This window comes from Lissotriton vulgaris, chromosome 8 (assembly GCF_964263255.1).
Source record: "Lissotriton vulgaris chromosome 8, aLisVul1.2, whole genome shotgun sequence".
Taxonomy (NCBI): Eukaryota; Metazoa; Chordata; class Amphibia; order Caudata; family Salamandridae; genus Lissotriton; species Lissotriton vulgaris.
In genome coordinates, this window is record NC_141696.1 from 544,753,239 (window position 1) to 544,781,211 (window position 27,973).

The 27,973-nt window shown below is 44.9% G+C and overlaps 1 protein-coding gene and 2 long non-coding RNA genes across 3 annotated transcripts in view; 1 reads left to right on the top strand and 2 right to left on the bottom strand.

Annotated features, from left to right (window-relative positions):
• The window catches only part of FANCB (FA complementation group B), a 429,090-nt gene that overhangs the window by 388,066 nt on the left and 13,051 nt on the right, over positions 1-27,973 (bottom strand). The gene's annotated exons all lie outside the window — the stretch shown is intronic.
• On the bottom strand, positions 515-2,188 carry LOC147697282 (uncharacterized). Its single transcript, XR_015299294.1, has 5 exons — positions 2,135-2,188; positions 1,963-2,036; positions 1,601-1,715; positions 1,189-1,289; positions 515-903 (listed from the first exon to the last, which is right to left on the bottom strand). It is a non-coding gene; the product is annotated as an uncharacterized LOC147697282 (long non-coding RNA).
• Positions 5,970-7,178, top strand: LOC147697283 (uncharacterized). The gene is made up of 3 exons (XR_015299295.1): positions 5,970-6,085; positions 6,404-6,504; positions 6,790-7,178. It is a non-coding gene; the product is annotated as an uncharacterized LOC147697283 (long non-coding RNA).

Consider the following 27,973-nt stretch of genomic DNA (forward strand, 5'->3'; position numbering starts at 1 on the left):
GTTCCATTTTAGCACGCATTTGGCATCTTAAAGTTAGCCAATGTATGCAAAATAAAATATGGTAGCTAAGCAATCATTAAAGCACATCTCATTGTAATGTCTATGAAAAGAACTAGACAAATTCAACTCAAAAAGAGTTAATTTAGGTAATTTGTGGGGGTATTGGATAGTTAAAAGCAGATCTACCATCCATTGTTTTAAATTTTATATTTCCAACTATTCTCGACTATCTTCCCTCTGTCACTCAGAGTAATCATATACCCGCCCACTGATTAAAGAGACCTATCAACGCTCTTGTGAGGCTGGCCCTTATCGTTAGCTGTCTCATTACGCTATTGTTTTTCTTTTAAAAAAAGCACATATAAAATATATATATAGAGAGAGAGGGACTTTTGATCAGTGGGATTCATCCATTGGTCTGTTAAATTGTCATTCACACCTTGCTTCTGCCCACTGCATACTGAATGAGAACACAAATTAATTTACAACATTAATGAATGAATCAAAAAATAATTATATATCCACAGAGTTTTAATTCACTAAGGGAACAAATGTAATGAATACATATTAAGAACAATCAACCATGTTGACGGTCATACAGTGCCCCAGGCGGGAGAGTGGGAAGTGATAGTGGTGAGGATGAGGGAGTGGTAGGGTATTAAGTGACAATAAAATCAAACATTCGAAAAAAACATTAGCTATAATTTAGATAGCCCCAATGTCAGAAAAATGACATCCATAGTCAAGAAGGGCATACAACACCATGTACAAGATCTACATAATATTGGCGTGAAGTTGCCACAGAAGGAACAACAGTCGACGTTTCGACCCTCTTAACAATGCAGGTACTTTAATCCTTGCAACGGGGTCTTCATCAGGACCAGGGGTAAGGGGCAGATGGACCTAGTAAAAATAAATATAAGTTAGAGGGGTATTAATCCAGCCTCTCAAATTTATCACAATGGTAGTCTGACCATGTTTGGTGCTAAAGTGGACTAGATCGTCGATAATGCTAGCACCTAGATATACTATAAAATTAACTTAAACCTAAATAGAATCAATTAAGCTAATTAACATGAGCGGATTTGGTACATAACATGCATTTAATTTAAAGAATCCCTGAGCTGCCAGGAGGGGAACGGCACGCAGGTAGGTAAACCACTGACAATCGAGGTCAAGAATAATTACCTGAAATTAGTTCAAACGTAGCCTAAGAGTCAGTTGAAGAGCACGGACGGGCTTCAGATCGTTACTACTGAATAGCGGCCTCTAATAGAGGGGATCAGCACCTAGGGATGCGAAAACCGGTGTAAATCACAAAAAATGGTGTCTAACGCTAAAAAGACAAAGTTAATGGCGGTTATTCTATTGGCATTATTGAATTTGGTGGGGTAAGGAGCATGACATACCCATCAGGTTCTAGTCCGCTAGTATAAAAGCGGCATCAGAGTCACAATTGCTAAGCTTACAGTTTAAATAAATAATTAATCAAGGGACACCTCAGCATAATGATTGTAGCTACAGTACAAAGAAAGGGTCAGGTTTTAATTGCGCTGCATGTAGTGCCCAGAATAATACATAAGTAAAGAACAAAACATACCATAAAGGTAGGAATCCTCTCATGTAAATTTGAGCGAAAACAGCGTATGCGTCATAATTAATTAGCTTTCAGTATAGCTGAACAATCACGGGGCCTCTCAGCATAATAAATATAGCTAAAACAAAACGAGAGATGGCCAAAATTAATAGCCGTAGCGTTAATACATGCTCCAAGTTGCCAAATACGTATTCAAAATAAGGGAAGGACATACCACAAGACTTGGCGGTCCGTTATACAATCAATAATATTGTATGATTGTCGTGAAAAAGGAAACAGCACCTACACATAAATAATTACATTTAATGCACAAACAGTGTTGAGGAGCCAACATAGTGTGCAATGAAACGAACAGGGGCGCTTACCAGTCAATTAATGAGGCTGTTAACATGGTGCTGAGCAATTAATCGGCAACATGAGGGATGAATCCACAGTCCGTCTGTCGGATAGAAATATATACAAAAGAGGCCACTGTGAGTGCCCAATCGGTCACGGGATATTGCGTGATACATGGCAGGGGAGGGTTGAGGTACTTACTAAGTCACGGAGAAAGGAAGAGCTCCGTCCGAAGGCAAACGCTCATTGCGCTACTTCCTGGTTAGTGAAGTAACCATGGAGACCAGTCACATGGAGCGTGACTGAGCAATAGAGCGCAACAACAGACTAGGGACTGGCTACAAGTGAAAGCGGATTGATCCGAAGTGTGGGGGTTTGGACATTAATTATTTTATCAGTTAAAACCAGCAAGTATATATAAAGTGATATCATTATTGTAGATTTGTCAGTAAGTCGAAAAACACAGTGATGATATGAGATCTAGTCAGATCTTAAAGGCGTACCTCTCGAACATGAGGGTAAAGGCCAGTATCCTGATTGGTAGAAATAAACATTAATACAAAATCATATATATTACGTTAACATACCATTCAGGGTGATTTTAGAAAATTAGTCAAAGCATAGATTGGCGTACCTCTCTGCACAGGAGGGTAAGGCCATGTATATGCAGAGTGTATACACAGAACCGGATACTATTGCAACTATACCATAAGTCTACATATAGGAATGGGTCTAGGAGTCTCAAAATGTAACCCTCCCCAGGGGATATATAAAAATGGGGGGTTATTTCTCCTTACAGCAAAGTTAAGGTACCCACGCGTGTGGCCATGTGAATATGTGAACGAAAAGTCACAGTTTATGGAAGTACAGCTAATTGAGAGAAGGAACAGTCCTGTTCGTTAAGACCCGTCTCAATAGAATTGAAGAAGTAAATCCATTTAAGTTCACGAGTGTTGAGAATATCTGAGATATTACCGCCTCGTGGACCCAATGTAGCCTTTTCAATGACCAGCCAACGTAGGCTTTCCGGAGAGTGGGAGTTCAACTTGAAATGGTCCACAAGAGGTGCGCCAGGAACCTCGCATCGGATCCGGCTCATATGTTGTAGGATCCGTGCTTTAGCCTTCTGTTGGGTTTGGCCAATATAGATTTTCTGACAGGGGCAGATGATAGCATAAATGATGTTGTTTGAATTACAATTCGTATGAGATCTGAGTTTCACTGTCAGATGAAGGTGTGAAAGTTCTTTGGTTTGAATGGCTGAGTCGCAAGCCTTACAATGACCACATTTAAAATGACCGATGACTGGTGGTAGATTCCACATTGAAGTGATCGTGGGTTGATTTTCTGTGGGCATGAAGGAGCAAACAACATAGTCTTTGATGCTCTTAGCCTTTTTGAACGCATGGAGAGGTGTTTCACGTTGTTGGATATCATCAGAGACCAGGTGCCAGTGTTGATTAATGATCCGTTTAATGGTATTACTTTTAGTATTGAAGGTAGTGACACACACAATACGATTCTCCTGCTGGGTTATTCGGTCTTTAGGTGATAGTAATTCCTCACGGGGATAGAACCATGCACGTTTGCGTGCCTTCTTTATTAGGCGTCTTGAATACCCCCCGTTAAGCAGACGATTCCCTCGGAGTTCATTGTAGCTCTGCTGAAAATCGCAATGACGAAGAATTTTTTCATATTTGATGATAAATTTTACCTTCAAACTTCCGGGGTAGCCATGGGAGCACCTTTTGCTCCAGATGTAGCCATACTATACATGGCAGCTTTTGAAGAAGACACTATCCTCAATCAACTCAACCCATTCAGAGACCAGCTTGGCCTCTGGATGAGGTACATTGATGACGTTTTATTGATTTGGCATGGTAATCAGGAAGACTTAACCAAGTTCTTTACCTGGCTCAATCAACAATCCCAATCTGTTCAGTTCACTATTCAGTCTGATAGTAATACCATCGACTTTCTGGATATCACTATTTATCACCAATCCGGCTCACTCCACACAAAACTGTATCGCAAACCAGCGGAAAGAAACTCCTTATTGGCCTACAATAGCCATCATCCCCGTGCTCTCCGTGACAATCTGCCCTTCGGGCAGTTTCTGAGAATACGAAGGAGCTGTTCTAACAAAATCCATTATTTCTCAGAATCTGAAGACTTTTCGAATCGTCTGCTTAACCGGGGGTATCCAAGACGCCTAATAAAGAAAGCACGAAAACGTGCATGGTTCTATCCCCGTGAGGAATTACTATCACCTAAAGACCGAACAACCCAGCAGGAGAATCGTATTGTGTGTGTCACTACCTTCAATACTAAAAGTAATACCATTAAACGGATCATTAATCAACACTGGCACCTGGTCTCTGATGATATCCAACAACGTGAAACACCTCTCCATGCGTTCAAAAAGGCTAAGAGCATCAAAGACTATGTTGTTTGCTCCTTCATGCCCACAGAAAATCAACCCACGATCACTTCAATGTGGAATCTACCACCAGTCATCGGTCATTTTAAATGTGGTCATTGTAAGGCTTGCGACTCAGCCATTCAAACCAAAGAACTTTCACACCTTCATCTGACAGTGAAACTCAGATCTCATACGAATTGTAATTCAAACAACATCATTTATGCTATCATCTGCCCCTGTCAGAAAATCTATATTGGCCAAACCCAACAGAAGGCTAAAGCACGGATCCTACAACATATGAGCCGGATCCGATGCGAGGTTCCTGGCGCACCTCTTGTGGACCATTTCAAGTTGAACTCCCACTCTCCGGAAAGCCTACGTTGGCTGGTCATTGAAAAGGCTACATTGGGTCCACGAGGCGGTAATATCTCAGATATTCTCAACACTCGTGAACTTAAATGGATTTACTTCTTCAATTCTATTGAGACGGGTCTTAACGAACAGGACAGTTCCTTCTCTCAATTAGCTGTACTTCCATAAACTGTGACTTTTTCGTTCACATATTCACATGGCCACACGCGTGGGTACCTTAACTTTGCTGTAAGGAGAAATAACCCCCCATTTTTATATATCCCCTGGGGAGGGTTACATTTTGAGACTCCTAGACCCATTCCTATATGTAGACTTATGGTATAGTTGCAATAGTATCAGGTTCTGTGTATACACTCTGCATATACATGGCCTTACCCTCCTGTGCAGAGAGGTACGCCAATCTATGCTTTGACTAATTTTCTAAAATCACCCTGAATGGTATGTTAACGTAATATATATGATTTTGTATTAATGTTTATTTCTACCAATCAGGATACTGGCCTTTACCCTCATGTTCGAGAGGTACGCCTTTAAGATCTGACTAGATCTCATATCATCACTGTGTTTTTCGACTTACGGACAAATCTACAATAATGATATCACTTTGTATATACTTGCTGGTTTTAACTGACAAAATAATTAATGTCCAAACCCCCACACTTCGGATCAATCCGCTTTCACTTGTAGCCAGTCCCTAGTCTGTTGTTGCGCTCTATTGCTCAGTCACGCTCCATGTGACTGGTCTCCATGGTTACTTCACTAACCAGGAAGTAGCGCAATGAGCGTTTGCCTTCGGACGGAGCTCTTCCTTTCTCCGTGACTTAGTAAGTACCTCAACCCTCCCCTGCCATGTATCACGCAATATCCTGTGACCGATTGGGCACTCACTCTGGCCTCTTTTGTATATATTTCTATCCGACAGACAGACTGTGGATTCATCCCTCAGGTTGCCGATTAATTGCTCAGCACCATGTTAACAGCCTCATTAATTGACTGGTAAGCGCCCCTGTTCGTTTCATTGCACACTATGTTGGCTCCTCAACACTGTTCGTGCATTAAATGTAATTATTTATTTGTAGGTGCTGTTTCCTTTTTCACGACAATCATACAATATTATTGATTTTATAACGGACCGCCAAGTCTTGTGGTATGTCCTTCCCTTATTTTGAATACGTATTTGGCAACTTGGAGCATGTATTAACGCTACGGCTATCAATTTTGGCCATCTCTCGTTTTGTTTCAGCTATATTTATTATGCTGAGATGCCCCGTGATTGTTCAGCTATACTGAAAGCTAATTAATTATGACGCATACGCCGTTTTCGCTAAAATTTACATGAGAGGATTCCTACCTTTATGGTATGTTTTGTTCTTTACTTACGTATTATTCTGGGCACTACATGCAGCGCAATTAAAACCTGACCCTTTCTTTGTACTGTAGCTACAATCATTATGCTGAGGTGTCCCTTGATTAATTATTTATTTAAACTGTAAGCTTAGCAATTGTGACTCTGATGCCGCTTTTATACTAGCGGACTTGAACCTGATGGGTATGTCATGCTCCTTACCCCACCAAATTCAATAATGCCAATAGAATAACCGCCATTAACTTTGTCTTTTTAGCGTTAGACACCATTTTTTGTGATTTACACCGGTTTTCGCATCCCTAATCACTAGGTGCTGATCCCCTCTATTAGAGGCCTCTATTCAGTAGTAACGATCTGAAGCCCGTCCGTGCTCTTCAACTGACTCTTAGGCTACGTTTGAACTAATTTCAGGTAATTATTCTGGACCTCGATTGTCAGTGGTTCACCTACCTGCGTGCCGTTCCCCTCCTGGCAGCTCAGGGATTCTTTAAATTAAATGCATGTTATGTACCAAATCCGCTCATGTTAATTAGCTTAATTGATTCTATTTAGGTTTAAGTTCATTTTATAGTATATCTAGGTGCTAGCATTATCGACGATCTAGTCCACTTTAGCACCAAACATGGTCAGACTACCATTGTGATAAATTTGAGAGGCTGGATTAGTACCCCTCTAACTTATATTTATTTTTACTAGGTCCATCTGCCCCTTACCCCTGGTCCTGATGAAGACCCCGTTGCAAGGATTAAAGTACCTGCATTGTTAAGAGGGTCGAAACGTCGACTGTTGTTCCTTCTGTGGCAACTTCACGCCAATATTATGTAGATATTGTACATGGTGTTGTATGCCCTTCTTGACTATGGATGTCATTTTTCTGACATTGCGGCTATCTAAATTATAGCTAATGTTTTTTTCGAATGTTTGATTTTATTGTCACTTAATACCCTACCACTCCCTCATCCTCACCACTATCACTTCCCACTCTCCCGCTTTGGGCACTGTATGACCGTCAACATGGTTGATTGTTCTTAATATGTATTCATTACATTTGTTCCCTTAGTGAATTAAAACTCTGTGGATATATAATTATTTTTTGATTCATTCATTAATGTTGTAAATTAATTTGTGTTCTCACTGGGACCCCTTCCTCCTAGTAACTATACAACCCAGGTCCCAGTGACTTTAGTTGGGTAACCCACTTGTCCATACTCCACTGCATACTGAATGGCACAATGGGTGAGTCCACTTTACTCATTGGGTCTCTTCACTTTGAGTGACTGCACATAGCCTTTGTTCATTGTTCAAATTTGTCTAAAAACAATTTCTTTCTCTTCCATGACAGAGCTGGTTTAAGCGTGCTTTGTTTTATTTTTAATTTTTATACCAACTTTAAATATTGGCTATTTATTTTGCGTGCACTTTCACGGCCTAGTTAGAAGGTGATTTATTTTTCGTCTCCTTTCTAAAAATGCTTTAAATGACACTTTAACATTATAGCTGCCTGAAATTCGGGTGCTTGGTATGGTAATAATTTATTAATATCTCCTTGACATATAATAAATAATGAATGGCACAAATGGATCGCGTATTTAGAAAAAACACTAATAAAGAGGCAGCGGCAGTTAATGTTTAATTGCAATTTTTTTCATTACAAGCATAAAGCAGCCACGTTTTGGTTGTTGCATTTTTTCCATATTATTGTGGGGCATGGACTTGCATAAAAAAAATTAAGAATCGCATTGGTGAAGGGCAGAACTATTGGCTTGGCCAATGTTGTTTTGTTGAGGTGGGTTGTAGTTTTAGTCTGTAATGTGGTCGTTTCCTGGTCATTTCTTCAAATTAATCATTTCTTTAAAGTTTTTAATGTTCTTTGATTGTACGCTATTAGCGGACTATTGGGCTTCTATACAGAAGCACTTGTTTAGTATTTCTAATGTTCCTATTAAATTATCCTTTTTGATGTTTATAGTGAGCCCCTGGGCTGCAACTGTTCCTTTCCCTTTAGACAAGCCTGGCATGTCATTACTGGACTTAATTTTTTCTATTGCAATCAAAGTGGTTCTCACCGAATGAAAGTCCTTCCAGTACATTTCTTTTCACAATTGGTGGGCATGGGTGTCTGATCTTTGTAATGCTCACAGGCTGCACTCTGAGAGTCACTACTCTCCGATTATCTCCAGAACTTTGGATAATTATGTTCAACATTGTGCTCTAGTCCCCGAGGCTTCCATTTCTAATACCTATAATACCTAAACACTTTCATAGTTATTTCTCCTGCCTACTCGTTCTATCTCTTTTTCCATTTCCTCTTTTTACTTTTGTAGAGATTACTTCACTGGAAAACCCCTGCCCCTCCTTTCTCATTCTCTTCCCCCTTTCTCTCTTTGTTTTTTCCATGTCTATTCTTTACGGTATATTTTGTGATATATGGCTTGTCTCTTTCCAGTTCATGCATAACTTTTTCAAGTGTATTTTGAGGTTTATATGCTCCTAGATACCTTTTGCATATATACTGCTTTGTCGAGCCTGGATCACTCGTTGCCTTTATTATTTGTACTTCATTATTGTTTAAACTTCAATAAAATTATTTGAACTAAACTTTCTAATGTTGGACTGCTCGATTATTCTTGGGAGTTTGGTGTTTTTAAATGTGCATAAAACCTGGCAACAATTCTGAATGTGATACGAATCTTTCTTTGGCATTCGATCAAAAGGATATTCTGTCTCTATAGTTAAATTCCTCCTGAGCCCCAGTTCCACTGTCTCAGTATTGTTGAGCCTAGCCAATGAAAAACCTTATTTCGGCGTGGCTTGAGCTGAATGTAAATATACAGATGTACATACCCTAAACTTCCGGATATATTCTTTTGAGGGTTGCGTGTCAGGTTGTACACCTTCTGTTCCAAGAGATCTTGGCGGATGTATGACGTTACAACGCATGCTTTTACCACCATGCCTTTACAACGCAGTTTTTACAACGCATGCCTTTACAACGCAGAGTGCTTTGGGGCGCTGGATAGTGAATAGTTTAATTTACTATTCCAACTCCAGTCCCCGTGGATAGTAGGGAAGGTGTTGGATAGTACATTAAACCTATTCCCTATCCTAGAGCGCCCCCAGCGCAATGCGTTGTAATGGTTTGCGTTGTAAAAGTTGCGTCGTAATGGTAGTGCGTTGTAAAAGTTTTGTTTTAAAGGTTGTTTACCGATCTTGGCATAGTTTGCAGTTATGTATCAGGCACACAGCCGGAGGCTGGGGGGAATTCAAATTGTGCTCCATATTTGTTGCCATATCTGACTATCCTATCTGCCACTAAGTCTGCTTTATTTTGAGCCTTCGTGAAGTGTGTATCCTATGCAGCTGATGGTGAGAACGTGAGGCCCAAGTGGCTGAAGGCCGGATTTTCGTTCTACAGCTTCACATTTTTAGAAGTTTCCATTATTTCAGTTGTGGATTTACACATTTGGATGTCATCTTCTTGACAGAAGAGCTCAGTTGTCCGAATCGGTTGCAGAAGCCCCAGATTCTGTGCTGTGCCAGAAGGAACGTTATTATCTGCAGGGCTTAATTTGCGCCGGTGGTATATATCGACTCATTTTTTTGGGACCCGGACTCATTATTTATCATCAGGCTTCGGCCCAGAGCAAGAGAAATTCAGATAATAAGGAAATGAGGAAGAAAAAGAAAAGAAAACCTTCAAGATACTGAAAGACAAGAAGCGTGGGATGGTGGAAGAAAAAGGCCCGTTATAGTATCTGCTACCCTTGGTATTTGGCAGCGTAAGCCTCCTAATAAATATGTTTTTGTGACCCTTCAGTTACTATTATTATTTTTTTACAAATCCAGCACTTGTCTCAGCACACATCAGGATAGAGGTTTTTCTCTCTCCCATCTACAGGACATCCATGCAGGACCATAAAAGTGTCACAAGCAAATATTGACTATAAAGATGAAAATGTTATTGCCATCAATCAACCTTGCTTAACTCCAAACCTGATGGAAAACTATTGCGTTATTTGGACTCTGTCTCCAAACCTCACTTGAGCTCTGCTGGTGGGGTTAACGTCCTTTACTAAATTAAGTTTGACCCACAACTTTATTTTTCTTGTTCTCTCCATTTCATCAACAAAAGCATATTTTATTGCTCTGACTCTAAGCCTCTCATGTTCTCTAATTTTTTCGATCGACCTATACAAGTGGGTGTGATGTGTAAATTAGTATTGACTTTTCAAGTAAAATATGAACACACATTTCTGAATAACTAACACCTGGCAACACAGAAAACTGCAGAAGAACACCTGAAAGTAAGGGTGACTATAACGAATAGGAGGAGAAGTGAACAATAGGCAGGCTGTCTATTCTTTAGTTACAGGATAGAACAAGCATTCGCAATGCAATAGGTCTAGGTCTCGCATTTGCGAGAGTTTAAGCTATTGACATTTTAAATGACAATGCCTTTTATTTCTATGTTTTGATAATTAACACATAAATAAAATACTTTGTTGTGTACAATGCCAATACCTCAAACTCTTGTAAATATGAGACCTATTCAAAGAAACGGCTGCCATTGTCCCGGGCTGCTTAGAAAGTGAAAGCCACATGGCGCGCTGAATGTTGCAGGAAAGCATGTCGTGCCTGCAGTAGGAGAAACTATTTAAAGAAAATAGTGCTTACAAACATATCGTGTAAAAACCGAAGTCAAAGGGCTGGTCCTCATGGGAGGTTATGAATGAAGACAAGACGGTACTAAGGAAGGACTAACAAGCATATTAATGAATCAGAAGCCAGCAGTTATGAAGGACAATGACACAAGCCAATGACAAATATAGGCGGAGAGTGGGCGGGGCTTCTATTCCATACTCCAATACAGCATGGTTTGCAGAGCAGCGCATGCGCTGCCCAGGTTCGACCTAAGAAGGCCTTTCAGCCGCACCCACCTTACCTGCTGCACAATCTCTAAATTTTGTTCAGAGTACTATACTATCCGTAGCAGCCACATAAATGTATTTGAAAGAAGGGTTGCATATCGAAGGACAAAAACAGAGCTGTACTTAAAGAGTATAATTTGAATACAAAGGAAAGAGTAAACTCAGTTTTTTGTAATGTGAAGAACATTAGTAATAAAAGGCTGATGAGCAATCAAAGAGAATATGCAGGTCCGTGCTAATGTTAGCATCAGACCGCGGACTGTCATAGAGCTGGAACAAGCATTGTCAAAGCAACTAGTTATCGCCTACGCAAGAGCTATTGGCTTTGCAAATTTGTTTTTCCATGTTGTACACCAGTGTGGCAGATGTTCAGAATGGCTGATAGTTAATAATGGCATAGAGGATAGTGTTGTAGAGTGAATTGGCAAAGAAGGTCGTGGAGTGGCGTAGAGCCTCATGGAATGGTGTAGAGTCGAATGAAGTAGAGTGTTATGGAGTGGAGTAGAGTGGCGTAGAGTGTAGTGGAGTGGCATAGAGTGTCGTGGAATGGGGAGTTGGGGAGTGGTGTGGAGTCTTGTGGAGGGAGTGTGGTGGAGTGCCATGGAGCGAGTGGAGTGGAAGGGAGTAAAGTGGAGTAGAGTGTCGTAGAGTGGAGTGGCAAAGATTGTCATAGAGTGGAGTAGGGTGTTGTTAAGTTAAGTGGCATATATTGTCATAGAGTTGAGGGGCGTAAAGTGGCATGGCATGGAGTAACATAGAGGGAGTTGTGTACAGTGGAGTACGATGTTGTGGCATAGAGTGGAATATATTGTCGCGGAGTGGAGTAGAGTGTCAGAATGGAGTGTTGTGGAGTAGAGTGTCAGAATGGAGTGACATGGAGTGTCATACAGTGTTGTGGAGTGTCAGAGTAGAGTGTGGTCGAGTGAAGTGGCGTAGAGTGGAGTAAAGTGGTGCAGACTGGCATAGAGGGAGTGGAGCAGAGTAGCATAGAGTTGAGAAGAGTGTTGTAGAGTGAAGTGGCACAGATTTGTCGTAGAGTGTTAGGCCTCGAAAAACATTACTAGACCTTCAGGTGTATTTATTTTTTTTTTTAATTAGCAGCTTCACCATCCCTAAAAAACAAACTGGACTGGTAGACACATTTCTATAAAACTCCCTGTTCTTTCAGCTGTGTGTTTTATTTTCTATTTTTTAAATCAGCGAGACCGATTATACAAAATGTAATTTTAGCAAAGCAGAAAGTGTATTTAACAAAATAGGAGCCTCTACTACATTAAGCACTATGTTCCAGGATAACACACGTAAGCTACGAGTCCCTTGAATCAACATTTTCTTAAAGGCACAAAGTGCTGCTACATAAGCCTGTGCAAACAAGCATTAAGCACTAGCAGACAGCACCTGGCAAAGAAAGGCAGCAGAAACGACACACGCGCACACACCAGGAACACAAACAGACCCTGAACACGTACCAGGAAACAACCACAAGACTTCAAACATTAGAGGAACATAACCATGCGGTACTACATAACTTCTGATTCTTAAGTCCTTTATGCACAGAACACCCGGCCACAAGGAATGTGGTGACTCCGTATTCCAATTACACAACGATTACTACTCCATTAAGTGAGCAATGTGCGAGGTACTGCCACGTCTAGTTGCTACCTAATCCAAGGAGCAGGCCTAAACACGTAGGAGAACGTGAGGGCGGACTCAAGAATTTGCTCCAAATAGAAAGTGAAATGGCACAGAATTGTGGACTTTAATGTAATACCTCGAGCCAACAGCGACCACAATGCGCTGATTTTAAAAATCTTTATCCCGGGCGTAACCACACAAAAACAGGGCGGTGGTGACTGTGCAGACCCGAGATTGATTTTAACTACAAACCGGCGTAGAGTTCGCTGGTCTAAAATTGCAGGAAATCCCCAGGACATCCAGAGGCTCTATGCAAAGGTTGTTCCTGTTTTTCAAAAAGTCGGCAACCTTATGCCCCTCCCTTTCTCGCCTGAGGAGACTTATAGAGAACTTGGTGTACTCCATCTTGAGATGTGCTCCACTTTAGCTGATGTTCTGAATCCGGAGCAGAAGCAGCGTAAAGGTAAAGGAAGGGGGACTAGTGCTCCATGGTTTAATGCTGCCTGTAGAAAGGCTAAAACCGATCTATTAGCGGCGATGAAGCAGCAGCATAACATCTCCCTGGTAAGAACTAAGAGACGGGAGTACAAATGCCTCATTGCTAACGCCAAGACTGAATGGGATTATAGTAATTGGGCAGACATGACAGATGCGCTCAAAAAACCAAGACGCCAGGAAATTTTGGCAGATTGTCAAAAACGGCTTGGCTGACCCCGCCCTGGCAGTGGAGGCTAATATCGCACCTAGTGTGTGGGAGGACCATTTCTGATCCCTATACACCGAGGCTGACACGGTCCCCGATCAGGCTCAAGTGGATTTAATGACAGGCACGACCACTATGCCACTTCTGGACACGGATAAAATTAGTCTGGCAGAAGTAGGCGCAGCTATTGCTAGACTTGCTACTGAAAAAGCACCTGGGCTGGACAAACTCCCTGGTGACCTATTTAAAAGCGAACCTATGATCTGGGCCCCATATCTACAGGTTCTATTTAACGCAATCCTGGAGGGGATGCCGGTGCCTGTTACTTGGCTGGAGGGAAGAGATTGTGCCCATCTTCAAGAAGGGTTCTTCTCTGCTTCCAGCTAACTACAGGCCTATTAGTCTGATAGACGTCCCCCAAAAGATCTTCGCTAGGCTGATCTTGGACCGTTTACTAGAATGGACCGAAGACCACTCAGTCCTGAGCCCATACCAGTCGGGTTTCAGGAACAAAGTGTCCACTGTAGATCAAGACTTTCGACATACCATGATATTTTGGAAAACGGTACAGCTGGAGGGTGGCAGCCTCTACACAGTATTCGTTGACCTAAGAGCGGCCTTCGATCTAGTACCGCGCATGAAACTTTGGTCCGTGCTCTCTGACCTAGGGGTCCCTCAATACTTATTAACTATGATTATCAGACTACACACTGATAATTACGCCCAAGTAAGATGTGGCCGGGAAGGGACACTCTCCAACAAATTCCCCGTTGACAGGGGGGTTAGGCAGGGTTGTGTGCTGGCACCGAACCCTGTTCAGCCTCTTTGTCAACGGGGTAATAGCGCACTTGAATGGTGTTGAGAATGCTGATGCTCCAAAACTTGGATTCAGAAAAGGGGGTGGTGATGAACAGAGTGTCTGAATTAAGCAGACCACTCTTACCCAGTCCAAAGATCAGGGCTTGATCCATCACCGTTATTTATCTCACTGCACCATCCCAGCTCAGAACCTGGCTATATGCAAATCAGTCTGTCCCTGGCCCAGTGCATCATGGGAACAGGGCAGACTAAACTACCAAGCCAATTCTTCACCAGAAAGGAGACAAGCTACCGGGGACCGGTTTCTGGCATTTCAGCCGTCTTCGGCCCGGCTTGCTTGAATCCTGATGGTGCAGTGAGAAAGGGACTCATGTCTGAGTATACCCTGCCACACCTATAGTGGCCAAAAACGATTCAGAAAAGGGGGTGGTGATGAACAGAGTGTCTGAATTAAGCAGACCACTCTTACCCAGTCCAAAGATCAGACCACCACCCCCTTTTCTGAATCATTTTTGTCCACCATAAGCGTGGAAGGGTATACTCAGATGTGAGTCCCTAGCTCATTGCACCATCAGGATTCAAGCAAGCCGGGCCGAAGACGGCTGAAATGCCAGAAACCGGTCCGCGGTAGCTTGTTTCCTTCCCAGTATAAGAATTGGCTTGGTAGTTTGGTCTGCCCTGTTCCCATGATGCACTGGGCCAGGGTCAGACTAATTTGCATATAGCCAAGTTCTGAGCTGGGATGGTGCAGTTAGCTAAAAAACGGTGATGGATCAGGCCCTGATCTTTGGACTGGGTAAGAGTGGTCTGCTTAATTCAGACACTCTGTTCATCACCACCCCCTTTTCTGAATCATTTTTGTCCACCATAAGCGTGGAAGGGTATACTCAGATGTGAGTCCCTAGCTCATTGCACCATCAGGATTCAAGCAAGCCGGGCCGAAGACGGCTGAAATGCCAGAAACCGGTCCCCGGTAGCTTGTTTCCTTCCCAGTATAAGAATTGGCTTGGTAGTTTGGTCTGCCCTATTCCCATGATGCACTGGGCCAGGGTCAGACTAATTTGCATATAGCCAAGTTCTGAGCTGGGATGGTGCAGTGAGCTAAAAAACGGTGATGGATCAGGCCCTGATCTTTGGACTGGGTAAGAGTGGTCTGCTTAATTCAGACACTCTGTTCATCACCACCCCCTTTTCTGAATCATTTTTGTCCACCATAAGCGTGGAAGGGTATACTCAGATGTGAGTCCCTAGCTCATTGCACCATCAGGATTCAAGCAAGCCGGGCCGAAGACGGCTGAAATGCCAGAAACCGGTCCCCGGTAGCTTGTTTCCTTCCCAGTATAAGAATTGGCTTGGTAGTTTGGTCTGCCCTGTTCCCATGATGCACTGGGCCAGGGTCAGACTAATTTGCATATAGCCAAGTTCTGAGCTGGGATGGTGCAGTGAGCTAAAAAACGGTGATGGATCAGGCCCTGATCTTTGGACTGGGTAAGAGTGGTCTGCTTAATTCAGACACTCTGTTCATCACCACCCCCTTTTCTGAATCATTTTTGTCCACCATAAGCGTGGAAGGGTATACTCAGATGTGAGTCCCTAGCTCATTGCACCATCAGGATTCAAGCAAGCCGGGCCGAAGACGGCTGAAATGCCAGAAACCGGTCCCCGGTAGTTTGTTTCCTTCCCAGTATAAGAATTGGCTTGGTAGTTTGGTCTGCCCTGTTCCCATGATGCACTGGGCCAGGGCCAGACTAATTTGCATATAGCCAAGTTCTGAGCTGGGATGGTGCAGTGAGCTAAAAAACGGTGATGGATCAGGCCCTGATCTTTGTGCCTGGGTAAGAGTGGTCTGCTTAATTCAGACACTCTGTTCATCACCACCCCCTTTTCTGAATCATTTTTGTCCACCATAAGCGTGGAAGGGTATACTCAGATGTGAGTCCCTAGCTCGTTGCACCATCAGGATTCAAGCAAGCCGGGCCGAAGACGGTTGAAATGCCAGAAACCGGTCCCCGGTAGTTTGTTTCCTTCCCAGTATAAGAATTGGCTTGGTAGTTTGGTCTGCCCTGTTCCCATGATGCACTGGGCCAGGGTCAGACTAATTTGCATATAGCCAAGTTCTGAGCTGGGATGGTGCAGTGAGCTAAAAAACGGTGATGGATCAGGCCCTGATCTTTGGACTGGGTAAGAGTGGTCTGCTTAATTCAGACACTCTGTTCATCACCACCCCCTTTTCTGAATCATTTTTGTCCACCATAAGCGTGGAAGGGTATACTCAGATGTGAGTCCCTAGCTCATTGCACCATCAGGATTCAAGCAAGCCGGGCCGAAGACGGCTGAAATGCCAGAAACCGGTCCCCGGTAGCTTGTTTCCTTCCCAGTATAAGAATTGGCTTGGTAGTTTGGTCTGCCCTGTTCCCATGATGCACTGGGCCAGGGTCAGACTAATTTGCATATAGCCAAGTTCTGAGCTGGGATGGTGCAGTGAGCTAAAAAACGGTGATGGATCAGGCCCTGATCTTTGGACTGGGTAAGAGTGGTCTGCTTAATTCAGACACTCTGTTCATCAACACCCCCTTTTCTGAATCATTTTTGTCCACCATAAGCGTGGAAGGGTATACTCAGATGTGAGTCCCTAGCTCATTGCACCATCAGGATTCAAGCAAGCCGGGCCGAAGACGGCTGAAATGCCAGAAACCGGTCCCCGGTAGCTTGTTTCCTTCCCAGTATAAGAATTGGCTTGGTAGTTTGGTCTGCCCTGTTCCCATGATGCACTGGGCCAGGGTCAGACTAATTTGCATATAGCCAAGTTCTGAGCTGGGATGGTGCAGTGAGCTAAAAAACGGTGATGGATCAGGCCCTGATCTTTGGACTGGGTAAGAGTGGTCTGCTTAATTCAGACACTCTGTTCATCACCACCCCCTTTTCTGAATCATTTTTGTCCACCATAAGCGTGGAAGGGTATACTCAGATGTGAGTCCCTAGCTCATTGCACCATCAGGATTCAAGCAAGCCGGGCCGAAGACGGCTGAAATGCCAGAAACCGGTCCCCGGTAGCTTGTTTCCTTCCCAGTATAAGAATTGGCTTGGTAGTTTGGTCTGCCCTGTTCCCATGATGCACTGGGCCAGGGTCAGACTAATTTGCATATAGCCAAGTTTTGAGCTGGGATGGTGCAGTGAGCTAAAAAACGGTGATGGATCAGGCCTTGATCTTTGGACTGGGTAAGAGTGGTCTGCTTAATTCAGACACTCTGTTCATCACCACCCCCTTTTCTGAATCATTTTTGTCCACCATAAGCGTGGAAGGGTATACTCAGATGTGAGTCCCTAGCTCATTGCACCATCAGGATTCAAGCAAGCCGGGCCGAAGACGGCTGAAATGCCAGAAACCGGTCCCCGGTAGCTTGTTTCCTTCCCAGTATAAGAATTGGCTTGGTAGTTTGGTCTGCCCTGTTCCCATGATGCACTGGGCCAGGGTCAGACTAATTTGCATATAGCCAAGTTCTGAGCTGGGATGGTGCAGTGAGCTAAAAAACGGTGATGGATCAGGCCCTGATCTTTCGACTGGGTAAGAGTGGTCTGCTTAATTCAGACACTCTGTTCATCACCACCCCCTTTTCTGAATCGCTCCAAAACTTGGAGGCAGCAGAGTGCCCGCAATCATGTTTGCGGATGACACCCTGCTGCTCTCCAAGTCTCCAATGGGAATTCAGCGCGTTCTCAGCGGATTTCAGGCATTTTGTAAAGATCACGGCCTAGAGATCAATGTTTTGAAGACCAAATATATGGTCTTCAATCCTCCATCTAGAGTTCGCTCCAACCCTTGTACTGGATCCAATAAGCTGGAGAGGGTTCGAACCTTTGACTATTTAGGGATTACCCTAAACGAAAAGGTTTCATGGGCACACCAACGGGAGAAAGCGCAATTAAAACTGGCCCAAATAGCAGGCGGAATTACCAAACTAGTCGCCAAGAATAAATCCACTTTTAAGCCGGTGGGTCCCGCCCTTTTCTGAACACTATAGGTGTAGCAGGGTATACTCAGACATGAGTCCCTTTCTCACTGCACCATCAGGATTCAAGCAAGCCGGGCCGAAGACGGCTGAAATGCCAGAAACCGGTCCCCGGTAGCTTGTCTCCTTTCTGGTGAAGAATTGGCTTGGTAGTTTAGTCTGCCCTGTTCCCATGATGCACTGGGCCAGGGACAGACTGATTTGCATATAGCCAGGTTCTGAGCTGGGATGGTGCAGTGAGATAAATAACGGTGATGGATCAAACCCTGATCTTTGGACTGGGTAAGAGTGGTCTGCTTAATTCAGACACTCTGTTCATCACCACCCCCTTTTCTGAATCGTTTTTGGCCACTATAGGTGTGGCAGGGTATACTCAGACATGAGTCCCTTTCTCACTGCACCATCAGGATTCAAGCAAGCCGGGCCGAAGACGGCTGAAATGCCAGAAACCGGTCCCCGGTAGCTTGTCTCCTTTCTGGTGAAGAATTGGCTTGGTAGTTTAGTCTGCCCTGTTCCCATGATGCACTGGGCCAGGGACAGACTGATTTGCATATAGCCAGGTTCTGAGCTGGGATGGTGCAGTGAGATAAATAACGGTGATGGATCAAGCCCTGATCTTTGGACTGGGTAAGAGTGGTCTGCTTAATTCAGACACTCTGTTCATCACCACCCCTTTTTCTGAATCGTTTTTGGCCACTATAGGTTTGGCAGGGTATACTCAGACATGAGTCCCTTTCTCACTGCACCATCAGGATTCAAGCAAGCCGGGCCGAAGACGGCTGAAATGCCAGAAACCGGTCCACGGTAGCTTGTCTCCTTTCTGGTGAAGAATTGGCTTGGTAGTTTAGTCTGCCCTGTTCCCATGATGCACTGGGCCAGGGACAGACTGATTTGCATATAGCCAGGTTCTGAGCTGGGATGGTGCAGTGAGATAAATAACGGTGATGGATCAAGCCCTGATCTTTGGACTGGGTAAGAGTGGTCTGCTTAATTCAGACACTCTGTTCATCACCACCCCCTTTTCTGAATCGTTTTTGGCCACTATAGGTTTGGCAGGGTATACTCAGACATGAGTCCCTTTCTCACTGCACCATCAGGATTCAAGCAAGCCGGGCCGAAGACGGCTGAAATGCCAGAAACCGGTCCACGGTAGCTTGTCTCCTTTCTGGTGAAGAATTGGCTTGGTAGTTTAGTCTGCCCTGTTCCCATGATGCACTGGGCCAGGGACAGACTGATTTGCATATAGCCAGGTTCTGAGCTGGGATGGTGCAGTGAGATAAATAACGGTGATGGATCAAGCCCTGATCTTTGGACTGGGTAAGAGTGGTCTGCTTAATTCAGACACTCTGTTCATCACCACCCCCTTTTCTGAATCGTTTTTGGCCACTATAGGTGTGGCAGGGTATACTCAGACATGAGTCCCTTTCTCACTGCACCATCAGGATTCAAGCAAGCCGGGCCGAAGACGGCTGAAATGCCAGAAACCGGTCCCCGGTAGCTTGTCTCCAAAATTCTGGTGAAGAATTGGCTTGGTAGTTTAGTCTGCCCTGTTCACATGATGCACTGGGCCAGGGACAGACTGATTTGCATATAGCTAGGTTCTGAGCTGGGATGGTGCAGTGAGATAAATAACGGTGATGGATCAAGCCCTGATCTTTGGACTGGGTAAGAGTGGTCTGCTTAATTCAGACACTCTGTTCATCACCACCCCCTTTTCTGAATCGTTTTTGGCCACTATAGGTGTGGCAGGGTATACTCAGACATGAGTCCCATTCTCACTGCACCATCAGGATTCAAGCAAGCCGGGCCGAAGACGGCTGAAATGCCAGAAACCGGTCCCCGGTAGCTTGTCTCCTTTCTGGTTAAGAATTGGCTTGGTAGTTTAGTCTGCCCTGTTCCCATGATGCACTGGGCCAGGGACAGACTGATTTGCATATAGCCAGGTTCTGAGCTGGGATGGTGCAGTGAGATAAATAACGGTGATGGATCAAGCCCTGATCTTTGGACTGGGTAAGAGTGGTCTGCTTAATTCAGACACTCTGTTCATCAACACCCCCTTTTCTGAATCATTTTTGTCCACCATAAGCGTGGAAGGGTATACTCAGATGTGAGTCCCTAGCTCATTGCACCATCAGGATTCAAGCAAGCCGGGCCGAAGACGGCTGAAATGCCAGAAACCGGTCCCCGGTAGCTTGTTTCCTTCCCAGTATAAGAATTGGCTTGGTAGTTTGGTCTGCCCTGTTCCCATGATGCACTGGGCCAGGGCCAGACTAATTTGCATATAGCCAAGTTCTGAGCTGGGATGGTGCAGTGAGCTAAAAAACGGTGATGGATCAGGCCCTGATCTTTGTGCCTGGGTAAGAGTGGTCTGCTTAATTCAGACACTCTGTTCATCACCACCCCCTTTTCTGAATCATTTTTGTCCACCATAAGCGTGGAAGGGTATACTCAGATGTGAGTCCCTAGCTCGTTGCACCATCAGGATTCAAGCAAGCCGGGCCGAAGACGGTTGAAATGCCAGAAACCGGTCCCCGGTAGTTTGTTTCCTTCCCAGTATAAGAATTGGCTTGGTAGTTTGGTCTGCCCTGTTCCCATGATGCACTGGGCCAGGGTCAGACTAATTTGCATATAGCCAAGTTCTGAGCTGGGATGGTGCAGTGAGCTAAAAAACGGTGATGGATCAGGCCCTGATCTTTGGACTGGGTAAGAGTGGTCTGCTTAATTCAGATACTCTGTTCATCACCACCCCCTTTTCTGAATCATTTTTGTCCACCATAAGCGTGGAAGGGTATACTCAGATGTGAGTCCCTAGCTCATTGCACCATCAGGATTCAAGCAAGCCGGGCCGAAGACGGCTGAAATGCCAGAAACCGGTCCCCGGTAGCTTGTTTCCTTCCCAGTATAAGAATTGGCTTGGTAGTTTGGTCTGCCCTGTTCCCATGATGCACTGGGCCAGGGTCAGACTAATTTGCATATAGCCAAGTTCTGAGCTGGGATGGTGCAGTGAGCTAAAAAACGGTGATGGATCAGGCCTTGATCTTTGGACTGGGTAAGAGTGGTCTGCTTAATTCAGACACTCTGTTCATCACCACCCCCTTTTCTGAATCATTTTTGTCCACCATAAGCGTGGAAGGGTATACTCAGATGTGAGTCCCTAGCTCATTGCACCATCAGGATTCAAGCAAGCCGGGCCGAAGACGGCTGAAATGCCAGAAACCGGTCCCCGGTAGCTTGTTTCCTTCCCAGTATAAGAATTGGCTTGGTAGTTTGGTCTGCCCTGTTCCCATGATGCACTGGGCCAGGGTCATACTAATTTGCATATAGCCAAGTTTTGAGCTGGGATGGTGCAGTGAGCTAAAAAACGGTGATGGATCAGGCCTTGATCTTTGGACTGGGTAAGAGTGGTCTGCTTAATTCAGACACTCTGTTCATCACCACCCCCTTTTCTTAATCATTTTTGTCCACCATAAGCGTGGAAGGGTATACTCAGATGTGAGTCCCTAGCTCATTGCACCATCAGGATTCAAGCAAGCCGGGCCGAAGACGGCTGAAATGCCAGAAACCGTTCCCCGGTAGCTTGTTTCCTTCCCAGTATAAGAATTGGCTTGGTAGTTTGGTCTGCCCTGTTCCCATGATGCACTGGGCCAGGGTCAGACTAATTTGCATATAGCCAAGTTCTGAGCTGGGATGGTGCAGTGAGCTAAAAAACGGTGATGGATCAGGCCCTGATCTTTGGACTGGGTAAGAGTGGTCTGCTTAATTCAGACACTCTGTTCATCAACACCCCCTTTTCTGAATCATTTTTGTCCACCATAAGCGTGGAAGGGTATACTCAGATGTGAGTCCCTAGCTCATTGCACCATCAGGATTCAAGCAAGCCGGGCCGAAGACGGCTGAAATGCCAGAAACCGGTCCCCGGTAGCTTGTTTCCTTCCCAGTATAAGAATTGGCTTGGTAGTTTGGTCTGCCCTGTTCCCATGATGCACTGGGCCAGGGCCAGACTAATTTGCATATAGCCAAGTTCTGAGCTGGGATGGTGCAGTGAGCTAAAAAACGGTGATGGATCAGGCCCTGATCTTTGTGCCTGGGTAAGAGTGGTCTGCTTAATTCAGACACTCTGTTCATCACCACCCCCTTTTCTGAATCATTTTTGTCCACCATAAGCGTGGAAGGGTATACTCAGATGTGAGTCCCTAGCTCGTTGCACCATCAGGATTCAAGCAAGCCGGGCCGAAGACGGTTGAAATGCCAGAAACCGGTCCCCGGTAGCTTGTTTCCTTCCCAGTATAAGAATTGGCTTGATAGTTTGGTCTGCCCTGTTCCCATGATGCACTGGGCCAGGGTCAGACTAATTTGCATATAGCCAAGTTCTGAGCTTGGATGGTGCAGTGAGCTAAAAAACGGTGATGGATCAGGCCTTGATCTTTGGACTGGATAAGAGTGGTCTGCTTAATTCAGACACTCTGTTCATCACTACCCCCTTTTCTGAATCATTTTTGTCCACCATAAGCGTGGAAGGGTATACTCAGATGTGAGTCCCTAGCTCATTGCACCATCAGGATTCAAGCAAGCCGGGCCGAAGACGGCTGAAATGCCAGAAACCGGTCCCCGGTAGCTTGTTTCCTTCCCAGTATAAGAATTGGCTTGGTAGTTTGGTCTGCCCTGTTCCCATGATGCACTGGGCCAGGGTCAGACTAATTTGCATATAGCCAAGTTTTGAGCTGGGATGGTGCAGTGAGCTAAAAAACGGTGATGGATCAGGCCTTGATCTTTGGACTGGGTAAGAGTGGTCTGCTTAATTCAGACACTCTGTTCATCACCACCCCCTTTTCTGAATCATTTTTGTCCACCATAAGCGTGGAAGGGTATACTCAGATGTGAGTCCCTAGCTCATTGCACCATCAGGATTCAAGCAAGCCGGGCCGAAGACGGCTGAAATGCCAGAAACCGGTCCCCGGTAGCTTGTTTCCTTCCCAGTATAAGAATTGGCTTGGTAGTTTGGTCTGCCCTGTTCCCATGATGCACTGGGCCAGGGTCAGACTAATTTGCATATAGCCAAGTTCTGAGCTGGGATGGTGCAGTGAGCTAAAAAACGGCGATGGATCAGGCCCTGATCTTTGGACTGGGTAAGAGTGGTCTGCTTAATTCAGACACTCTGTTCATCACCACCCCCTTTTCTGAATCGCTCCAAAACTTGGAGGCAGCAGAGTGCACGCAATCATGTTTGCGGATGACACCCTGCTGCTCTCCAAGTCTCCAATGGGAATTCAGCGCGTTCTCAGCGGATTTCAGGCTTTTTGTAAAGATCACGGCCTAGAGATCAATGCTTTGAAGACCAAATATATGGTCTTCAATCCCCCATCTAGAGTTCGCTCCAACCCTTGTATTGGATCCAATAAGCTGGAGAGGGTTCGAACCTTTGACTATTTTGGGATTACCCTAAACGAAAAGGTTTCATGGGCACACCAACGGGAGAAAGCGCAATTAAAACTGGCCCAAATAGCAGGCGGAATTACCAAACTAGTCGCCAAGAATAAATCCACTTTTAAGCCGGTGGGTCCCGCCCTTTTCTGAACACTATAGGTGTAGCAGGGTATACTCAGACATAGGGAGGTAATGACCTAGGAACGACCATGCCGGGAGGACTATAGGAACGGGGGCATCAGCCCAAACAAGAAATATTTTACTATTGAAGACTTATATTTTTTATATATTGGACACTGTACTCACCTTGAATTGGATTTTCTATGAGACTTATCATATCTAGCCTTGAGAAAGCCCCGGCGCAAATCGCCAAGAGGGGGCGAAACACGTGTCGGCTGTCTTTGCTGTGTGAATTAAAATAAAGAAACTCTTTCTGCAAACAGAAATGTCTCTGTCCTCCATACTATGAGCGAAAAAAACGGATATTAATCCTGGCTAATTGAACTATTTCTATGTGGAGACCACACTCACAACTTTCCTAACCTGTCTTTCTAACCTGAAGCCCAAAAGGTCCAGAGCTTCGAGTGTGCCTCCGCCAACCAACAAATCATACTTAATCAAGTGTTGTCCAAAGCCTTGAAACCCTTGGACCTTTGCTATCCTTCCATATACTCAGACATGAGTCCCTTTCTCACTGCACCATCAGGATTCAAGCAAGCCGGGCCGAAGACGGCTGAAATGCCAGAAACCGGTCCCCGGTAGCTTGTCTCCTTTCTGGTGAAGAATTGGCTTGGTAGTTTAGTCTGCCCTGTTCCCATGAGGCACTGGGCCAGGGACAGACTGATTTGCATATAGCCAGGTTCTGAGCTGGGATGGTGCAGTGAGATAAATAACGGTGATGGATCAAGCCCTGAACTTTGGACTGGGTAAGAGTGGTCTGCTTAATTCAGACACTCTGTTCATCACCACCCCCTTTTCTGAATCGTTTTTGGCCACTATAGGTGTGGCAGGGTATACTCAGACATGAGTCCCTTTCTCACTGCACCATCAGGATTCAAGCAAGCCGGGCCGAAGACGGCTGAAATGCCAGAAACCGGTCCCCGGTAGCTTGTCTCCTTTCTGGTGAAGAATTGGCTTGGTAGTTTAGTCTGCCCTGTTCCCATGATGCACTGGGCCAGGGACAGACTGATTTGCATATAGCCAGGTTCTGAGCTGGGATGGTGCAGTGAGATAAATAACGGTGATGGATCAAGCCCTGATCTTTGGACTGGGTAAGAGTGGTCTGCTTAATTCAGACACTCTGTTCATCACCACCCCCTTTTCTGAATCGTTTTTGGCCACTATAGGTTTGGCAGGGTATACTCAGACATGAGTCCCTTTCTCACTGCACCATCAGGATTCAAGCAAGCCGGGCCGAAGACGGCTGAAATGCCAGAAACCGGTCCCCGGTAGCTTGTCTCCTTTCTGGTGAAGAATTGGCTTGGTAGTTTAGTCTGCCCTGTTCCCATGATGCACTGGGCCAGGGACAGACTGATTTGCATATAGCCAGGTTCTGAGCTGGGATGGTGCAGTGAGATAAATAACGGTGATGGATCAAGCCCTGATCTTTGGACTGGGTAAGAGTGGTCTGCTTAATTCAGACACTCTGTTCATCACCACCCCCTTTTCTGAATCGTTTTTGGCCACTATAGGTGTGGCAGGGTATACTCAGACATGAGTCCCTTTCTCACTGCACCATCAGGATTCAAGCAAGCCGGGCCGAAGACGGCTGAAATGCCAGAAACCGGTCCCCGGTAGCTAGTCTCCTTTCTGGTGAAGAATTGGCTTGGTAGTTTAGTCTGCCCTGTTCACATGATGCACTGGGCCAGGGACAGACTGATTTGCATATAGCCAGGTTCTGAGCTGGGATGGTGCAGTGAGATAAATAACGGTGATGGATCAAGCCCTGATCTTTGGACTGGGTAAGAGTGGTCTGCTTAATTCAGACACTCTGTTCATCACCACCCCCTTTTCTGAATCGTTTTTGGCCACTATAGGTGTGGCAGGGTATACTCAGACATGAGTCCCCTTCTCACTGCACCATCAGGATTCAAGCAAGCCGGGCTGAAGACGGCTGAAATGCCAGAAACAGGTCCCCGGTAGCTTGTCTCCTTTCTGGTGAAGAATTGGCTTGGTAGTTTAGTCTGCCCTGTTCCCATGATGCACTGGGCCAGGGACAGACTGATTTGCATATAGCCAGGTTCTGAGCTGGGATGGTGCAGTGAGATAAATAACGGTGATGGATCAAGCCCTGATCTTTGCCTGGGTAAGAGTGGTCTGCTTAATTCAGACACTCTGTTCATCACCACCCCCTTTTCTGAATCGTTTTTGGCCACTATAAGTGTGGCAGGGTATACTCAGACATGAGTCCCTTTCTCACTGCACCATCAGGATTCAAGCAAGCCGGGCCGAAGACGGCTGAAATGCCAGAAACCGGTCTCCGGTAGCTTGTCTCCTTTCTGGTGAAGAATTGGCTTGGTAGTTTAGTCTGCCCTGTTCCCATGATGCACTGGGCCAGGGACAGACTGATTTGCATATAGCCAGGTTCTGAGCTGGGATGGTGCAGTGAGATAAATAACGGTGATGGATCAAGCCCTGATCTTTGGACTGGGTAAGAGTGGTCTGCTTAATTCAGACACTCTGTTCATCACCACCCCCTTTTCTGAATCGCTAGAGATTTTTAGAGCACAAGCCAGGGGAACGGCTATGTATGGTAGTGAACTTTGGGGCCACACGTGTAAGTAAGTAATCGAGAACAATTTTATCAGACAGCTCCTATTACTACCTTCTAGCACACCCCTGCTGCCTATTAGACTCGACCTGGCTTTGAGACCTCTGGATGAAGACATGGGCTTGCGACCTTTGTTATTCTGGCGTAGGATCTGGACAGTTCCTGAGTTAGCCAGCTATAGGGTGGAATTGCAAGAAATTCTCACTTTTCCAAACATCGGGAAAATCCCTTGGTTAAATTTCATTAAGAAAGAACTAATGAAACTGGGGATTCCTACCCTATGGCTTGACCCGATTAGATCCTGCCCCGGGGTTACACGGAGCAGCTTATCACCCTGTACCAGGAAAGTAAATTGGCTATTTATATGCAGGGAACTTCCCCTGGTACCCTAACGTCATCTTTTTTAATGATTAAGGACAGATATAGGTTTGAAATCATCCTAGACATTATAGCCCCAACATCAATCAGGAAACTGTATCTCCATTGGAGGTATGGTAGCTTACGGCTACGTGCCCTCACCAGTAAATGGTCCGACTCATCCCCGTCTTATTTCCCCAGATGCAATTCTGACCAAGAAACTGATTTGCATATATTGTTTTTTTGTAATGCAAATGTGCAGGCGCGGAGAAAATGGATCGTCCCATTATGCAAAAATTTGGGTTTTTCGCGCTGCCTGCAAGCATACAGGGTTCTAAAGACTGACCTATCTGGCCACATTGTATTTGCTTTAGCCAAATATCTGGGGTCTGTCTGGCACAAGAGAAGATATTTTCTGAACGGGGACCTATGAAAAAATTGTTGTAATGAAAAATCCTGAGTCAGTTAGATCAAGAATGTCTATATCTGTATGACGTCTTTATATGTTTTTATGCATGCATATATTTTAATATCTACTGTTTTTTATCCAATGCTATTTGTACCGTCCTTTTATGGCATATGATGCCGAAATAAAGATGATGATGATGATGAAAGTGAAAGGGAAAAATTATCATCCTGCTCATCGTTTCAGCTACGGTTTAGCTCCCGTTATAGTAATGACCCTTTTAGGTGTCTGCCAACAGAGTAGTAATACCCGATGGCCAGAGTATATTTGTCTTTTGCGTCACGTGGCCGTGTGTATGCATAAAGTAACAAAATAAAACAAGGCAAATAGCTGATAAAACCACAGACTTGAAAGATTTCTATCACTCAATGAATCCTCTAAGCTATAAAAGGATAAAGTGAGAGCCATGAATGACACATCTGCGGCCTCTGTGGACCAGACATGCAACCTTCTGTGTCTTTAAGGGGGAGGAGTAGGCATGACACTAGGGATCGTACAAGAGAATTTCGATGACGCCGTTTGGGGATGGAACAGGCACCATCGGAAATGTTTAACAAGCCCAACACCCCTTGAAAGGTAGTTGAAAATCAAACGAATTCCCAAACAAAAGAAGCCTAACTGCCGATCAACATCCAAAACTGCAAAACAAGGTTAAAAGCAATGAGCGGGAGGCACAGCGCAGAAGGCAGCACTAACCCAACTGTGACATTAAGGGGAGGTGGGAGGGAGAAATGCTGTAGTTAAATCTAAGCAGCTATGGTACCAAAG